General features: G+C 45.0%; 1 long non-coding RNA gene across 1 annotated transcript; it reads right to left on the minus strand.

Annotated features, from left to right (window-relative positions):
* Positions 1 to 543: 543 nt before the first annotated feature.
* On the minus strand, positions 544 to 11,586 carry LOC136624698 (uncharacterized). The gene is made up of 3 exons (XR_010792383.1): positions 11,550 to 11,586; positions 10,745 to 10,825; positions 544 to 900 (listed from the first exon to the last, which is right to left on the minus strand). It is a non-coding gene; the product is annotated as an uncharacterized lncRNA (long non-coding RNA).
* Between the last annotated feature and the right edge of the window lie 7,617 nt (positions 11,587 to 19,203).

The following is a 19,203-nucleotide window of genomic DNA, read 5'->3' on the forward strand; positions in this document are numbered from 1 at the left end:
ACATATTTGCAAAAAATTTAAATTGTAGTTTTTCTCTTCTAAATTGCATTGACTTCTGAAAAAAACTGTGGGGTTAAAATACTCATGACACTCCTCAGTGAATATACTATGAGGTATACTTTTTATGGGGTCATTTATGGGGGTATTTATAATTCTGACACCTATGAGCCTTTGCAATCTTGGCTTGGAGCAGGAAAACAAAGTGTTCCTCAAAATGTTGATAATCAATGTTAAATTTGTACGTCTCCTGAATGGTTAAAAAAAAGCGAAAGTTTTTCAAATGTGCATCCGGAATAAAGTAAACAAATGGAAATATATATCTTAGCAAAAATTTGTACAGTATGTTTGCACATATTTAAGATATTGCAATTGAAAATGTGGAAAAAATTGACATTTTCTCCAAAATGTTTTCAATTTTGGCGCTTTTAATAAATATACACAAATTTTATCTGCGTATTTTTACGACCTAAATGAAGTACAACATGTGGCAATAAAACCATGTCAGAATCACTTGGGTATGCAAAACCTTTACGGAGCTATTCTATGTTAAAGAGACTCATGTCAGATTTCCAAAATTTGGCCTGATCATTAAGGCGCAAACAGGCTTGGTCACTAAGGGGTTAAATAATACATATTACAATCAGGATTAGACATGGCGTACTGAGCAAAAAAAGACAGACCAGCATTTCAGTTAAGCATGCTTTAATGTATTATTGGCACAACTAATAATAATTATGCTCTTTACAGTTATGAAGCATTGTATTATATTAATGGTTTTATCCTGGAAGAATATTTCCAAGAAGACCAGTAACACCTCCTAGTAGATCCCCAAGAGCTCTCTTTTCTTCACCATTCTCCCTTTCTTGTACATTGTCTTCCTCCGCTTCTTCCTCTCTTTTCCTGTTAGGAGACAGTGTACAATTAATAAAACATTATGCTAATTGTTCCTACATTGTCAATTAATAATATATTGGTATTTATTTGATTTCTAGTCTGCTGCTGTGAAGTGCAGCGATCTCCGTAGGCCCTGATCTGGTGACAATAGAGATAAGTAGCAAGTGACAGTCAGGGGAGATTTAGTAAAGTCCTGTGAAGGAAACATATAGAGTTGTTTGGGATTTTAAAGAAAGGGTCTTATTTTGTGGACAGTAATCTCCATTTCTGGGAAAAATAAGCATATTGAATACAGAAAAATCTCTTTGGTTCTAATTTTAACATACTGTGGCCAACTTTTCTGTGTTCTGTGCCAGAGGTGCAGCGAGGCTTTTCCTCACTGGGGCAAAGATTTAGTTCAGCGACCTACTATACCATTTTTGACAAACAACCCTAACAAAATGCCAATATACAATTCAATTGCGCATTTTTTTTTCCTATTTAAAGTAGATATATTTGGCTCCCAGGTTAAAAAATGTAGGCACCAAATTACTTTTAGCAAGTCGCTGTGATGCCGCCATTACTGGTGCTATAATGTTGTTGTCAGCCGTTTAGTCGTTCTTGACCCTCGGCGACCCTAAAGACGAGCTCCCTCCATGTTTTTCGGTTTTGCACCGCTTCCTTCAGTTGTGTGATATCCATGCCAGGATCAGCTCTGACAGTATCAGCCATGGTGTTCTTTGGTGCTGTAATACATAGCAGTATTACAGCAGCACAGAGCGATGTTACAGTACGAGAAATATGGCGGCACAATTAGATGTAACACCCGCATTGTGTTCCTATATTATTGATGGTAATACGTTAATACAGTTAGATGATAGTATAATAATGACTTCCTTTCTATATTAGCTGCTTACGGGGACTCTCCACACAGTGACTGAACTGTTGCCTCTCATGCAGATACACAGCAACCAGCTGTCAATCACTGATGATTATTGTGCCATTTTGCCTAATAGGAGAGTAGACCTGTCCCCACAGTGTGCTGCCCTTGTATAGGACTGCTTAGACTGATCACAGGTCCGCTTCATAGGGGTAGTACCAAGTGTAATACTTACCCTCTATCAATGGGTTAGGGATAAAGTGTCTATTTGGTGGGGGTCTGATCACTCGGACCACCATGGATTACAAAATGTGGGTCCTGTGTCCCCTCTCTGAATGACAGGAGCATGAGCACTGCTGCTCTATACATGTTAATGGGACTGACAGAGGTGAGTGCTTGTACTTGGCTCTCCAGCAGTCTGAATAAAATAAAAGGACACAAGACATCTTATGATTGGTGAAGATCCCAGTGGTCGGACCCTCACCAATCAGACACTTATCCCTAATCATGTTGATTAGGGGTACAAGGTAAACTTGGCACAAATCCTTTAAATCATGATGCAGTACCATGTCTGCTGGACAGTCACAGTACTACAAGCATGCACAGTCACTGGGGGAATCTCTCTGAATCAGCCTGCAACATTAAAAACCATTAGTTTCACCATCCCTTCTTCCATACAGACTGCTTGTTTCCCTCCCTCTTCTCCCCCCTCACCTATAGACAGCTGCTCCAGCCATGGTCACTCCTTAATCACACCCAGTGCATAGTGAGCTGCAAGAAGACTGAACAAATAGGGCACAATTCTACTTTTTGGGTGCTTTTATACTAATTCAGAGCAGTGGGGTTAGAAGTGTTTAAACTCTGCCTGCAGTGTGCAGACAGGAGCCATCCACCTGTGCCCATGGTACATGACTCTCCTTACCCCCCCAGCCACACTACTGCTTTTGCGCACGTTAGGACAAATGTTCCTTTTTGCTACAAAGGCTACAAATGTATGAGTAAGGACATACTAGTTCATTGAAAATAAATAAGCAGTGAGATTGTACTTCAAGCATAAAAAGGGAGTCTGTCATCTTGAACATGCTGTCCAAACTGCAGGCAGCATGCTACAGAGCAGGGGGAGCTGAGCAGACATATATATATATATATATATATATATATATATATATATATATATATATATATATATATATATATATATATATATATATATATATATATATATATATATATATATATATATATACTAGCTGATATACCCGGCTTCGCCCAAGTTAATTTGGTAGTGGTGTTTATCTGGTGTTCACACGGAAATCTTATAAAGTCGTGGTTACTTTAGAGATACCGGAAAAACAGATATTCACCATTTTGCATAGTTCTCTGCGTTACCCAGGAAACATCACGGGGAGGCAACCATGCGACATTTCCTTTATATAAAATGACATCAGGAAGTGAGAGAATTATATTTCATACGTAAAATGTGGACGCTAATTCTTTTGTGCTTAGAATTGAACAATCGAGGTGGGACCCATTAGCTTTTCCTATTTATGACATAATCAATGCTCGTGCCAAATTTCACGTTTCTATGACACTGGAAAGTGAGAAAAATACATTCTGTACGTAAAATTCGGACGCTAATTCTTTTGCGCATAGTATTGAATAATCGAGTTGGGACCCATTAGCTTTTCCTATTTATGACATAACCAATGCCCGTGCCAAATTTTAAGTTTCTATGTGAGAAAATTACATTCTGTACGTAAAATTTGGACGCTAATTCTTTTGTGCATAGAATTGAATAATCGAGTTGGGACCCAATAGCTTTTCCTATTTATGACATAATCAATGCTCGTGCCAAATTTCACGTTTTTATGACACTGGAAAGTGAGAAAATTATATTCCGTACGTAAAATTTGGACGCTAATTCTTTTGCGGATAAAATTGAATAATCGAGTTGGGACCCATTAGCTTTTCCTATTTATGATATATTCAATGCCTGTGCCAAATTTCGAGTTTCTATGACACCGGGAAGTGAGAGAATTAGATTCCGTACGTAAAATTTGGACGCTAATTCTTTTGCGCATAGAATTGAATAATCGAGTTGGGACCCATTAACTTTTCCTTTTTATGACATATTCAATGCCCGTGCCAAGTTTTAAGTTTCTATGACATTGGGAAGTGAGAGATTTAGATTATGTACGTTAAATTTCGACGCCAATTCTTTTGCGCTAGAATTGAATAATCGAGTAGGGACCCAATTACTTTTCCTATTTTGGAGATAATCTATGCTTGTGCCAAAATTCATGTTTTTACGACATCGGGAAGTTGGAGAACTTTTGGCGAGTCAGGCAGTCAGTGAGTCAGTCAGTGAGTCAGTGAGGGCTTTCAGCTTTATATATATACTAGCTGACATACCCGGCTTCGCCCGAGTTAATTTGGTACTGGTGTTTATCTGGTGTTCACACGGAAAATCTTATGAAGTCGTGGTTACTTTAGAGATACTGAGGAAAAACATATGTTCACCATTTTGCATAGTTCTCTGCATTACCCAGGAAACACCACGTGGAGGTAACCATGCGATGTTTCCTTCATATAAAATGACATCAGGAAGTGAGAGAATTAGATTACGTACATAAAATTTGGACACTAATTCTTTTGCGCGTAGAATTGAATAATCGAGTTGGGACCTATTAACTTTTCATATTTATGACACAATCAATGCTTGTGCCAAATTTCATGTTTCTATGACATTGGGAAGTGAGAGATTTGGATTATGTACGTAAAATTTGGACGATAATTCTTTTGCGCATAGAATTGAATAATGGCGTTGGGACCCATTAGCTTTTCCTATTTATGACATAATCAATGCTCGTGCCAAATTTCCCGTTTCTATGACACCGGAAAGGGAGAAAATTACATACCGCACGTAAAATTTGGACGCAAATTCTTTTGCGCATAGAATTGAATAATCGGGTTGGGACCCATTTGCTTTTCCTATTTATGACATAATCAATACTCGTGCCAAATTTCCCGTTTCTATGACACCGGAAAGTGAGAAAATTACATTCCGCACGTAAAATTTGGACGCTAATTCTTTTGCGCATAGAATTGAATAATGGAGTTGGGACCCATTAGCTTTTCCTATTTATGACATAATCAATGCTCGTGCCAAATTTCCCGTTTCTATGACACCGGAAAGTGAGAAAATTAGATTCTGTACATAAAATTTGGACGCTAATTCTTTTGCGCATATAATTGAATAATCGAGTTGGGACCCATTAGCTTTTACTATTTATGACATAATCAATGCTTGTGCCAAATTTCCCGTTTCTATGACACCGGAAAGTGAGAAAATTACATTCCGCACGTAAAATTTGGACGCTAATTCTTTGGCGCATAGAATTGAATAATGGAGTTGGGACCCATTAGCGTTTCCTATTTATGACATAATCAATGCTCGTGCCAATTTTCCCGTTTCTATGACACCGGAAAGTGAGAAAATTACATTCCGCACGTAAAATTTCGACGCCAATTCTTTTGCGCTAGAATTGAATAATCGAGTTGGGACCCATTCGCTTTTCCTATTTATGACATAATCAATGCTCATGCCAAATTTCCCGTTTCTATGACACCGGCAAGTGAGAAAATTATATTCCGCACATAAAATTTGGATGCTAATTCTTTTGCGCATAGAATTGAAGAATCGAGTTGGGACTCATTAGCTTTTCCTATTTATGACATAATCAATGCTCGTGCCAAATTTCCCGTTTCTATGACACCGGAATGTGAGAAAATTAGATTCCATACGTAAAATTTTGACGCTAATTCTTTTGCGCATAGAATTGAATAATGGAGTTGGGACCCATTAGCTTTTAGTATTTATGACATAATCAATGCTTGTGCCAAATTTCCTGTTTCTATGACACTGGAAAGTAAAGAAATTACATTCCGCACGTAAAATTTCGACGCCAATTCTTTTGCGCTAGAATTGAATAATGGAGTTGGGACCTATTAACTTTTCCTATTTATGACATAATCAATGCTCGTGCCAAATTTCATGTTTCTATGACACCAGAAAGTGAGAAAATTAGATTCCGTACGTAAAATTTGGACGCTAATTCTTTTGCGCATAGAATTGAATAATGGAGTTGGGACCCATTAGCTTTTACTATTTATGACATAATCAATGCTTGTGCCAAATTTCCTGTTTCTATGACACCGGAAAGTGAGAAAATTACATTCCGCACGTAAAATTTGGACGCTAATTCTTTTGCGCATAGAATTGAATAATGGAGTTGGGACCCATTAGCGTTTCCTATTTATGACATAATCAATGCTCGTGCCAATTTTCCCGTTTCTATGACACCGGAAAGTGAGAAAATTACATTCTGCACATAAAATTTGGACGCTAATTCTTTTGCGCATAGAATTGAATAATGGAGTTGGGACCCATTAGCTTTTCTTTTTTATGACATAATCAATGCTCCTGCCAAATTTCACGTTTCTATGACATTGGGAAGTGAGAGATTTAGATTATGTACGTAAAATTTTGACGCCAATTCTTTTGCACATAGAATTAAACAATCGAGTTGGGACCCAATTTATTTTCCTATTTTGGAGATTATCTATGCTTGTGCCAAATTTCATGTTTCTACAACATCGGGAAGTTGGAGAACTTTTGGCGAGTCAGTCAGTCAGTCAGTGAGTGAGTCAGTGAGTGAGTGTATATATATACACAGACACAAATCTATCAGTGATTGATAGCTACCCCTGTACGTGTACTCATACACAGATAATTGTCAATCACTGATAGCTCCACCCACTGGACTCTTAAGTTCGTAATGAGCAGAGATATAAGTGTGAAATACAAGTTTTATTGACTATTTCCCCATAAAACTATATATCAGTTTGCTCAGCTCCTCCTGCTCTAAAACTTGCTGCCTACAATTTGGACAGCATGTTCAAGCTGACAGACTCCCTTTAAGTTTGGCAGAATATTAATGTTGCTCTAATATGCTCACAAGTAAGGTTGCCACCCATTCCATTAACAAATACTGTTAATAATAATACGTAGAGAATGGAACCTATTCATTTCAAACCCATATCTGAACCAAAAGTAAATTGGTCAGTGGGACTCCAACCTCTGGGACCCAGAGAATTACTCTGGTTTATTGCTGCAGATACTTCCAAGTTTTTCCTGCACAGTGCTGCCCCCTCATTACACTGAACAGGAACTGCAGTGCGACGCCTTCACTTTAATGGAGCTGTTCTGCCATTCCCCACCTAGGAGCTTTCGGAAGCACATCTGTGCAGGAACAAACAGAGAATGGGCTGCAACATATAATAATATATAATAATAATAATAATCTATATTTGTATAGCGCCAACTTATTCCGCAGCACTTTCAGGCATGGATAAATGCAAAACAATACAACAATTACAATGTGAGGTACATTGGGTTAGACACAAATGGGTTGAGGGTGGTACAGGAGGTGCAGGGGTTGGGGAACACAGGCAAAAGGAAATTTCATGTACAGATAATTTATTAGAAGGCAAACAGGGTGGGGCACCATAAGGAGGGGCGAGGGACTAGGTCAGGAGATTTGGTATGCTTCCCTGAAGAGGTGCGTTTTTACGGCACGTCTGAAATTTTGTGCATCGGGAATTGTCCGGATGCCTTGGGGTAGAGCATTCCAGAGGATGGGTGCTGCTCTGGTGAAGTCCTGTAGGCGAGCATGTGAGGTTCGTATTACAGGGGTGTTTAGTATGAGTGTGTTAGCAGATTGGAGTGAGCGCGCTGGGTGGTGTACTGACAGTAGGGAGGCGATGTACGGTGGCGCAGCGCCATGCAGAGCTTTGTGAGTGAGGTAGAGGAGTTTAAATTTAGTTCTGCAGTGGATGGGCAGCCAATGCAGCGACTGGCATAATGCAGAGGAGTCTGAATAACGACTGGATAGAAAAATGAGTCTAGCTGCTGCATTTAGTATGAATTGGAGTGGAGCGAGTCTAGTGCGGGGGAGGCCAATGAGTAGCGAGCTGCAGTAGTCAAGCCAGGAGTGGATGAGGGCAACCACGAGCGTCTTTAGCGTGTCCGTGGTTAGAAACGGACGTATTTTAGCAATATTTCTGAGGTGCATGTGGCATGTTTGGGCCAGAGATTGGATATGGGGGGAGAGGTCAGAGTCCAGTGTGACCCCAAGGCATTGGGCATGCCGTCTGGGGGTTATGATGGTGCCAGACACTGGAATGGAGATGTTGAGGGGAGGTCGGTTAGAAGGTGGAAAGACAAGGAGGTCAGTTTTAGAGGGGTTTAGTTTGAGAAAAAGGGAGGACATAGTGTTAGAGACAGTGGACAGACAGTCGGTGATATTTTGGAGGAATGGTCCAGAGATCTCACGAGAGGAGGTGTATAGTTGGGTGTCGTCAGCGTAGAGATGGTATTGGAGGACAAATTTGTGGATGGTTTGTCCAACTGGGGAAGTATAGATAGAGAAGAGAAGGGGACCAAGGACCGAGCCCTGGGGTACCCCAACAGCGAGAGGAAGTGGAGCAGAGATAGAACCAGCAAAGGAAACATTGAAAGAGCGGTCAGAGAGGTAGGAAGAGAACCAGGAGAGAGCAGTATCCTTTAGACCAATAGAGTGGAGCATAGTGAGAAGGAGATTATGGTCGACAGTGTCAAATGCAGCAGACAGGTCAAGGAGGATTAGTAGGGAGTAATCACCTCTCGACTTTGCAGTCATCAGGTCATTTGTTACTTTTGTAAGGGCAGTTTCGGTCGAGTGTAGAGAGCAGAAACCAGACTGGAGGGGGTCAAGGAGCGAGTTGTCAGAGAGAAAGCGAGTAAGGCAGGAGTAGACCAGGCGTTCCAGTAATTTGGAGATGAAGGGGAGGTTTGAGACGGGTCGGTAGTTGGCAGCATCAGTTGGGTCCAGGGTTGGTTTTTTAAGCAGAGGGGATATAATGGAGTGTTTGAATGAGGAGGGAAAAGTGCCAGAGGTTAGGGAGAGGTTGCAGATTGTAGTGAGGTGAGTAATGAGAGCTGGGGAAAGGGACCAGAGGAGGTGAGAGGGGAGAGGGTCGCTAGCGCAGGTGGTGGGGCGGGCAGCGGAAAGGAGCCTGGAGACTTCTTCCTCTGTCGTTGGTTCTAGCGTAGATAGTGAGCAGGTGCTGGGTGCAGTGCTGATGAAACTGGAATCGGGGCTGACCATGCAGCTTTCAGAGATTTCTTTTCGAATGTTGTCGATTTTTTCTTTGAAATACGCAGCTAGTTCTCCAGCAGTCAGGTCTGTCGCAGGGGCATGTTCCTTGGGGCTGAGGAGGGAGTGAAAGGTCTCAAAGAGTTGTTTGGGGTTGTGGGATAGTGAGGAGACAAGGGAGGTGAAATAAACTTGTTTGGCATGGTGAAGGGCTAGGTTATAAGTTTTAAGCATAAATTTGAAGTGGAGGAAGTCTGCCGGCAGCTTTGACTTTTTCCACAGCCGCTCGGCGCACCTAGAGCACCGCTGGATGAAGCATGTTTGGGACGTAAGCCAGGGTTGCCGTGGTCTGCGTTTGACGGCTCGCGTAACGGGCGGTGCCGCTTCATCCAGGGCACGGCTGAGGGTGGTGTGGTAGTATTCGGCTGCCAGGTTAGGGCAGGGGAGGCGAGAGATAGGCGATAGGGAGGACTGAATAGTTTCGGCAATTTGTTTAGTGCGGACAGACTGGAGGTTCCTAGAGGTGCGATAGATAGGAGGGTCAGGAGAGATGCTAGGGTGCCTGATGGAGAAAGAGAGAAGGTTGTGATCTGAGAGTGGAAGTGGGGAGTTAGTAAAGTGAGAAGCAGAGCAGAGACGGAGGAAAACTAAATCGAGAGTGTTACCATCTCTATGAGTGGGGGAGTCAGAGATTAGCGATAAGCCAAGGGAGGAGGTAAGTGTTAAAAGCCGGAAGGCAGATGAGGAGCTAGAGTCGTTAGTAGGGATGTTGAAATCACCAAGGATGAGGGTTGGGATTTCACAGGATAGGAAGTGGGGGAGCCAGGCAGCAAAGTGGTCTAGGAACAGGCGGGTGGGACCTGGGGGGCGGTAAATAACTGCGACACGCAGAGGCAGTGGGCGGAAAAGTCGCAGGGTGTGGACTTCGAAGGAGTGGAAGGTAAGCGAGGGAGCTGAGGGAATGACCTAGAAGGTACAGTTTGGGGAGAGGATGATGCCTACTCCTCTGCCGCGTCTGTCATCCGATCTGGGGGTGTGGGAGAACTGCAGGCCATCATAGGACAATGCAGCGGGGGAGGTGGAATCGGACTGCTGTATCCAGGTTTCCATGAGGGCGAGCAAGTTCAAGCGTTTACTGGTGAAAAGGTCATGGATAGTTGGGAGTTTGTTACACGCAGATTGGGAGTTCCATAGGGCGCATTTGAATGGGGCAGGGGGGCATTTTGGTAGAGAACAGTACGGGGTGGGCCTGGGTTGGGGATACAAGGGTAACAAGGGTGAGCGCATGGCTAGGGGATTTGTGTGGGTGGCTGAGGTGTTTCTTAGCAGTATTGGGGGGTTGAAGGCGTCTTAGGAAGTTGAACAGTGCATGGGAGCCATACATAGGTGAGGAGAGGAGGGAGGGGCTGATGTGGATGGAGTGTGTTGGGGCTGGGCGTTGGAAGAAAGTGTTAAGGCTTGAAAAGAGGATAGTGAAGGAGATTAGTGCAAAGAGGAGAGTATTTTCGTCCAGGCTTTGGAGAGATGTGAATGTTACCTGTCTCCTGCTCTGTCGAACTGCGCTGTATAACTGCATCATTCGACAGCATTAAACACTTGTTGCTGGACACTTAGTGCTGGAGACATCAGGTGAAGCATTACACCAGTGTAGCTGCCCCTTCATTCCCAGGATCTGTGGGTGTCTCAGCAGTTGGACCCCATGAACCAGTATGTGATACCATATCCAAGTGATATACCATCATAGTATGAGATGGGGATAACCCTCTAATATGTTGTATATTATATGAGTACTTACTCTTCCTCACAGATGGAAAGTGAGACTAATCCAAGAAAGAGAACAAGGAGAAGAGACTTCTTCAAGAAAGCCATGTTTTATCTGCAAAAATACATTTATATTGAAATGCAAAAAAAACAACTTACTGTCTAAAACATTTCACGCTATTCTTAGTTAATCTCCGTTGGTACTGTCTGTGTTAGGGCTTATTCACCCGGGCAATGTGGATTCACTAGGAATTTATGACTACATTGACAACTGAGGGTGAAACAATATATTTTCTGGGCAAAAAACTTGTAATGACCAATCCTAAGGATATGTCAACAGTTAATCACTGAGGACCTGCTGCTCGGGATCCCCAGCGACCACCTGATCACCTTGTCTGCTGACAGTACAGCGGACCGCACATGCATCATACGGAATGGGAGAAGAAGTGCCCTAGCTGGTGTCACTCCCTTTTAGCAGTTGGGTCATGACTCATGTAACTACAGTCTGTCACTGTCCAGTTAGTGTTAACAGAGGAATCTGCATATGGACCCACACCTTTAACAGTTGTAAAGGTTCTTGTTGTCAATTTTTACATTAATTTCTAGGAGGAATAACAGAGGAACAGTGCAGTACAGAGTAACAAGGATAGATACTCAAGGAATGATATTTGATGGGAATACAAGTATAAACTATAACAACTACATCAGGACAGCTGACAGATCATCTTAATAACATTCCACATGGTTTCTGACCTAATTTTGGAATTGTGCTGAAATAAAGTACAAAATACATAACAAAAAAATAAAACATATTTAGCATATAAAGCCACAATACATACCGTGTGATTTCAGTAAGTACTGAGTGCAGAATACCCCAGAATCGCTGATTTCTTGCTATGGACATGCTGGTTAATATAGCAGCTACTTGGGGTGGGATCATAAATCCACAATAATGACTACACTGTGGGAAAGAGAACTGTTTGTTTTTCTCATCCACTTCTTTGTATTGTGGGTCACATTTTTGATGAACTTTTCCCATGATTTAGAATTGTGAGACATATTTTAATATGTTGAGGCATTTGCAAATACTGGTTGCCAGCTCAATTCCATAACCCCTTCCTGCAGCCGCTCTTTGTATTTTCTTCTTTTTCCTTTTTTAACATCCACACTTTCAAAAATCATAATTTTTTTACTTTTCAAGTAACATGACTACACAAAGGCTTTTTTTCGTGCAGAAGTTGCATTTTTCAATGCCACCATTTAATGTAGCATATGATATTATGGAAATCTTAATATTTTCCAAGTGGGGCACAATGGAAAAAATGCAATTGCACCATTTTTGAGGGGTCTATATTCACAGCATTCGTATCACATTCACCCTGAGTGTAAGATGCAGGTCGATAGGCTCAAGTTACAGAGGAGGAGCACATGCTCAGACAGTCCAATAATCTGTGAATATACTGTGGAGTACAGGGGTATTAGGTCTGTACCTGTCCTCTAAAGCTGGGAAAACTTTGAGCCTAGGCTACCCTAGGTGAAGATCAGATCTCTCCAAAATTGAATTTACCCGTGACTTTGTCCATCTCTGGTACTCAGTTAACTGTGCCGGCCTTCATGGATTCTGGATCGGCACGGAAATTCTTTCATCAAGCCGTGGTGGATCACTACCAAATTCCTATTCGACTGCTTGCGAGACCTTTTGTTGTGACATCTGTTAATGGGAGTTCCCTTTCCGAGACCATTCAGTTTGTCACAGAGCCTTTGGGTCTAAAATTGGGCTTTCTCCGCTCAGAGAGGTATTCCTTGCTGTTCCTTCCGAGGTCCAACAGTTCCCTGTTGTTGAGTCTGCCCTGACTTCATATGCATAATCTCACCTGGGATTGGAAGCCTGGGCAGTTTTATGTTAGGTGGGTCATCCTGTCATTCCAAGTGCCTCCTTTCTATACAGCCTGTTCTATGCCTCCCGGTGCCTCAGAACCCCCAGCGCCTGCTGGAGGCCTATTTTGGTTTTGGTGATGTCTTCAACAAGAAAGAGGCGGAGTGTCTGCCACCACATTGTCCTTACTAATGCCCAATTAATCTGCTGCCAGATTCCTTACCTCCTTGAGGCAGGTTATACCCTCTGTCACTCCTTGAGACTCAAGCTGCAGCAGGATACGTTACAGACAATCTCAAGGTGTATTATACTGAGGGCATTTTTTGCCAGTTATAGGCAATTGCTCTAATCTGTTCTAAAGCATTATCGTCCTATAACATCCCTGGCATCTCTTTTATATTAGAACAATGCTCCCGTTTAGTGCTCAATTAAAAAAATAAGCATTATACTCACCTAACCCCTAATCAAAGCACTGACCTTGTTCTTTCTGTACTGCAGCAAGTGTGATGACATCACTACATTGTGCCTCCTGTGCTGAGCCAGCAGCAATGCACGGAGAATGGGAGATGCTGCGCTCACCAGGGGTTAGATGAGTGTAATGTTTATTTATTTTATAATCTTGATTCTATTTGGTTTTGGCGATAGAGGATGGTAGAACAGGGAAACTATATGCCTCTCTGCTCTTCCATAGGCCGCCTGCAGACGAGCGGGTCGGATCCGGCAGCGGGAATTCTCGCCGCGGGACCCGACCCGAGAGCCTGCAGGGACGAGCACGTACTCACCCGCGCCTGGTGGCCCCGGCTCTTTCATGTGCCGGCTGCGGCGCAGCCGGCGCATGCGCAGACCAGAGCCGGCGGCTGGGTGAGTGCGTGCCCCGCACAAAAATAGGACATGCCGCGGTTTGTTTGCCGCGCGAGATTTCGCGCGGCCAGACCGCGGCCGTCTGCATAGGAGTGCGTATTGTAATGCACTCCTATGCAAACTTTCAGTGGCGGAAATCCCGCGGGAAATACCGCCGCGGCATTTCCGCCCGTGTGCAGGCGGCCATAATTATCGACTGTATCAGTGCCTTGTGGATGCTGACACAGTTGGATTCAGCTCCTGGTTTAGAGATTTCTATTACTAACGACTGATATAACCATTTTATAAATGATCATTGATATAAAGTACTATTTAATTAGAATGCTTAGATTGTCTAATTTCTCAGTAGCTCTCCATACTGGCTTATGGAGGGAAGAATCCTATGCCAGAACAAAGTATAAGAGCCAGGGCTGACCAGTTGGAGAGAACCTATAAATACAAATAAGGGCCTTTCTCGATTCCTTTCTTTGTTAGATTTTTACCATATTTATAACCAGAGATGAACGAGCACCAAAATACTCGAGTCGAACTTTTGGTAATGGTCGAGCTCGTTTCGAGTAATGAACCCCATTGAAGTCAATGGGGGACTCGAGCATTTTTGTATGGGACCGATGCTCCGCATAGGTGATGACTTTTGAAACACCAGAAAACATCAGAAAGTCATGGAAACACCACAGAAACGGATAGGGAACGGCAGGGGCAGCATGAATGGCTGCATCTGAGGCTCCCAGGTCCCACTATTAATGCAAAATGGGGGCAAGAACCTGGCGGTCAACCCCCTAACAATTTACTTGGGACAAACCCTCATTAGCAAGGCACATGCGCTGGCACATCTTAGCTAAGCACCACACTACCTGCAACCAAGGACAATCACTGCCTATGGGTGACACTGCTGCCTCTTCTCCTGGGTTACATGCTGGCATTGCTGTCCAACCCCCCGCACGACCCTGCGTCCACAGCGCACACAAAATTTTCCCTGCACAGCATTCAGCTGCCCTCATGCCACAGGCTCGCTTCATAGCCACACCACCCTCATGTGGATTGATAAGTGCGTCTGCGATGAGGAGGAACCAAAGGCACACACTGCAGAGGGTTGGCAGGGCCAGGCAGCGACCCTCTTTGAAAATGTTAGCGATAGCCCACAATGTTGAGAATTGATGATAAATTGACGTATGATCATCATTCCAATCCCGTGCCACCTCCGTCACAAAATTGTCAGGAGCCGCAAATGTGGGCATAAAGGGGACTCAGGTGCCAGCACTTCTACACATCTCCACAATGCAGCAATACTCTGTGTGGGAAGGACGTGAGCAGGCCCAGGGTCAGGCTCGGTTCCAGCCTCCACCTTGTGTTACCCAAGGTGCCGTGAGTTACATAGCAATGGAGATCTATGTGTCCCCACACAATTCATTCTGTGTAGGTGTCAGATAGCTCATCACCACAATGGGAAGTCTTTGAGTTCCTTGTGCTCACCTATGCTGTGGGTGCATAAAGATGGTATTACACAGGAAGAAATCAGAGTGCCCAAACATGGCAGAGTTTCACCCCGCCAAGGACCTCGGCCTCAGTCCACATTTCTGCCCTAGTCAGTCAGTGTATTTGTGCCAGACAGGTAAAACACCACAATGGGAAGTCTTTGTGCACCCACAGCATAGGCGGACCCCAGTAACATTTCAGTAGCAAGAGTATAGGCGGACCCCAGTAACATTTCTGTAGCACAAGTATAGGCGAACCCCTCAAACCTTTCAGTAGCAACTGTATAGGCGGACACCTGTAACATTTTTGTAGCAAGAGTATAGGCGGACCCCTGTAACATTTCTGTAGCAGAAGTAAAGGCAGACCCCTGTAACATTTCAGTAGCAAGTGTATGGGCAAACCCCTCAAACCTTTCAGTAGCAAGTGTATAGGCAGACCACAGTAACATTTATGTAGCAAAAGTATAGGCAGACCCCAGTAACATTTCTGTAGCAAAAGTATAGGCGAACCGCTCAAACCTTTAAGTAGCAACTGTATAGGCGGACACCAGTAACATTTATGTAGCAAGAGTATAGGCGGACCCCTGTAACATTTATGTAGCAAGAGGATAGGCGGGCCCCAGTAACATTTCTGTAGCAAGAGTATAGGCGAACCCCTCAAACCTTTCAGTAGCAACTATATAGGCAGATCCCTGTAACATTTCTGTAGTAAGAGTATAGGCGGACCCCAGTAACATTTATGTAGCAAGAGTATAGGCGGACCCCAGTAACATTGCTATAGCAAAAGTATAGGCGGACCCCAGTAACATTTCAGTAGCAAGAGTATAGGCGAATCCCTCAAACCTTTCAGTAGCAAGTGTATAGGCTGACCCCTGTAACATTTATGAGCGAGAGTATAGGTGGAGTCCTGTAACATTTCTGTAGCAAAAGTATAGGTGAACCCCTGAAACACTGGTGTACCAATAGTATAGGCGAACACCTTTAAAAATTTGTTTACCAAGAGTATAGGCGATGGCCGGAAAAATTAGTTTGCTAACAGTATTGGCAATGGCCTTAAAAATTAGTGTACCAAGAGTACAAGTGTACCTGTGAAAAATTGCTGAACGCCAAGGGCAGGTGAAAACCACAAACATTTTTTGAAGATACAGCTCGGTTTTGGTTAAAGGGGTTGTCCCGCGCCGAAACGGGTTTTTTTTTTTTTCAACCCCCCCCCCCCCCCCCGTTCGGCGCGAGACAACCCCGATGCAGGGACGTACAGAAAGCTTACCGGAGCGCTTACCTTAATCCCCGCGCTCCGGTGACTTCTCTACTTACCTGTGAAGATGGCCGCCGGAATCCTCTTCCTCCGTGGACCGCAGCTCTTCTGTGCGGTCCATTGCCGATTCCAGCCTCCTGATTGGCTGGAATCGGCACGTGACGGGGCGGAGCTACAGGGAGCCTGCATTCTGCACGAGCGGCTCCATTGAAGAGAGCAGAAGACCAGGACTGCGCAAGCGCGGCTAATTTGGCCATCGGAGGGCGAAAATTAGTCGGCACCATGGAGACGAGGACGCCAGCAACGGAGCAGGTAAGTAAAAAACTTTTTATAACTTCTGTATGGCTCATAATTAATGCACAATGTATATTACAAAGTGCATTAATATGGCCATACAGAAGTGTATAGACCCACTTGCTGCCGCGGGACAACCCCTTTAATTTGTAACAGAGCCTGGAGTCAGCCCTCCACAAAAATTGGTTTAACTTTAACTTTTAAAACTGTAAAAACCTATAAAACTTTTAAACAGAGCCTTTTGGGCCACATAGAAATTGGCAGTTCAGCGTGAAGACATGCGGTTTTAGGAGGAGGAGGAGGAGGAGGAGGAGGAGGAGAAGGAGTAATAATATCCGAGAGGGATACACAAAGCTAATTCTCCCCCTTATTGGGTGATAGGGGATGCATTTTTCTTCTGTTGCAGCGAAAAGATTCCTTAGGATCCGCTGCTTTCCACCGGTGGAGAAGAGAAGTCTGGGGAAATCCAGCCTTTGTTCATCTTTATGAGGGTAAGCATGTCGGCGCTGTCAGTTGACAGGCGGGTACCCTTATCCGTGATGATCCCCCAGCATCACTAAACACCCTTTCCGAAAAGACACTAGCAGCAGGGCAGGCCAGCACCTCCAGGGCGTACAGCGCAAGTTCGTGCCACGTGTCCAGCTTTGACACCCAATAGTTGTATGGAGCAGAGGCATCACGGAGGACTGTGGTATGGTCGGCTATGTACTCCCTCACCATCTTTTTACAGTGCTCCCTCTGACTCAGTCTTGACTGGGGAGTGGTGACACAGTCTTGCTGGGGAGCCATAAAACTGGCAAAGGCCTTGGAGAGTGTTCCTCTGCCTGCGCTGGACATGCTGCCTGATCCCCGCACCTCCCCTGCTAGTTGGCCATCTGAACTGCGTCTTCTACCACTAGCGCTGTCAGATGGGAACTTTAGCATCACTTTTTCCACCAGGGCCCTGCGGTATTGCATCACTCTCGTACCCCTTTCCTCTTCGGGAATGAGAGTGGAAAGGTTCTTCTTATACTGTGGGTCGAGAAGGGTGTACACCCATTAATCCGTGTTGGCAATAATGCGTCTAACGCGTGGATCACAGTGGATAACATGAAGTCAGCTATGTGTGCCAGAGTCCCAGTACGCAACACATCGCTGTCCTCACTAGGAGGATGCTCCTCCTCCTCTTCTTCAGCCCATATACGCTGAACAGATGACAGGCAAGCAACATGGGTACCCTCTGCAGTGTGGCCAGCAGTCTCTCCCCCCTCCTTCTCTTCCTCTCCCTTCCCCTCCTCCTCCTCCTCCAAAACCCGCTAGATATAGACGTGAGGGTGGTCAAGCGACATACTGTCATCCCCAGTCTCCTCTTCTAACCGCAAAGCGTCTGCCTTTATGTTTAGCAGCAAACTTCTCAGCAGGCAAAGCAGCGGGATGGTAACGCTAATAATGACCGCATTGCTGCTCACTATTTGGGTAGACTCCTCAAAGTTTCCGAGGACCTGGCAGATGTCATCCATCTGTGCCCCCTCCTCTGTAAAGAATTGCGGAGGCTGACTACCACTACGCTGCCCATGTTGCAGCTGGTATTCCACCATTGCTCTACGCTGCTCGTACAGCCTAGCCAACATGTGCAGCGTAGAATTCCAGTGCGTGGGCATGTCCCACAGCAGTTGGTGCTCTGGCAGCTGAAACAGACATTGCAGTGTCCTGAGGGTGGCAGCATCCATGGTGGACTTACGTAAATGTGCGCACAAGCGTCGCACCTTGCCGAGCAGGTCAGTCAAGTGGAGGTAGTTTTTCCAGAAACCGCTGAACCACCAGATTAAAGACGTGCACCAGGCATGGCACGTTTGTGAGGCTGCCAAGCTGCAGAGCCGCCACCAGGTTACGGCCGATGTCATACACGACCATGCCCGGTCAGCGGCGAAAGCCAGAGGTCGGTCTGCTCCGTCAGACCCTGTAACAGCTCGGGGGCCATGTGCCTCTTGTCACGTAAGCTGATTAGTTTCAACACGACTTGCTTACGCTTGCCCACCGCTGTGCTGCCGCGTCGCACGCTACAGACTGCTAGCGACGTGCTCACACTTCTTAATTGAGAGGTGGAAGTGGCAGAGGAGGGGGGGGGGGTTGGAGGAGGTGGCATAATACGCCGCAGATACCAGCACCGAGGTAGGACTCACTATTCTTGGTGTGGATAGCACGTGAGCGCTCCCAGGCTCTGACTCGGTCCCAGTCTCCACCAAGTTCACCCAAAGCTTCCGTTTCCACAAACCTGTACGTCAGCATCTCCAGGCTGATTAATTTGGCAATGTGCACGCTTAAAGCTTGTGCATGCGGGTGGATGGCAGCATATTTGCTCTTTCGCTCCAACACTTGTGTTAGCGACAGTTGAACGATGCGCTGGGAGACATTGCTAGAGGCCATGGAGGACCGTGGAGGTGAGGGTGTGGGTGCAGGCTGGGAGATGCTTGTGCCTGCGTCCTGGAAGGGGGATTGGATCTGTGGCACAGGGGAAGAGGCAGTGGTGTGGCCCGGAGGCGGTGAATGGCCTTTGTCCCACCTTGTGGGGTGCTTGGCCATCATATGCCTGCACATGCTGGTGGTGGTGAGGCTGGTAGTGGTGGCTCCCTGGCTGATCTTGGTGCGGCACAGGCTGCACACCACTGTTCCTCAGTCCTCCGCGCTCTCACTGAGCCATGAGGGGGTGCTGTGGGAAACAGTTGGGGGATTCTTTGCTCTGGCCCTGGCCA

The sequence above is a fragment of the Eleutherodactylus coqui genome, chromosome 4 (genome assembly GCF_035609145.1).
Source record: "Eleutherodactylus coqui strain aEleCoq1 chromosome 4, aEleCoq1.hap1, whole genome shotgun sequence".
NCBI lineage: Eukaryota > Metazoa > Chordata > Amphibia > Anura > Eleutherodactylidae > Eleutherodactylus > Eleutherodactylus coqui.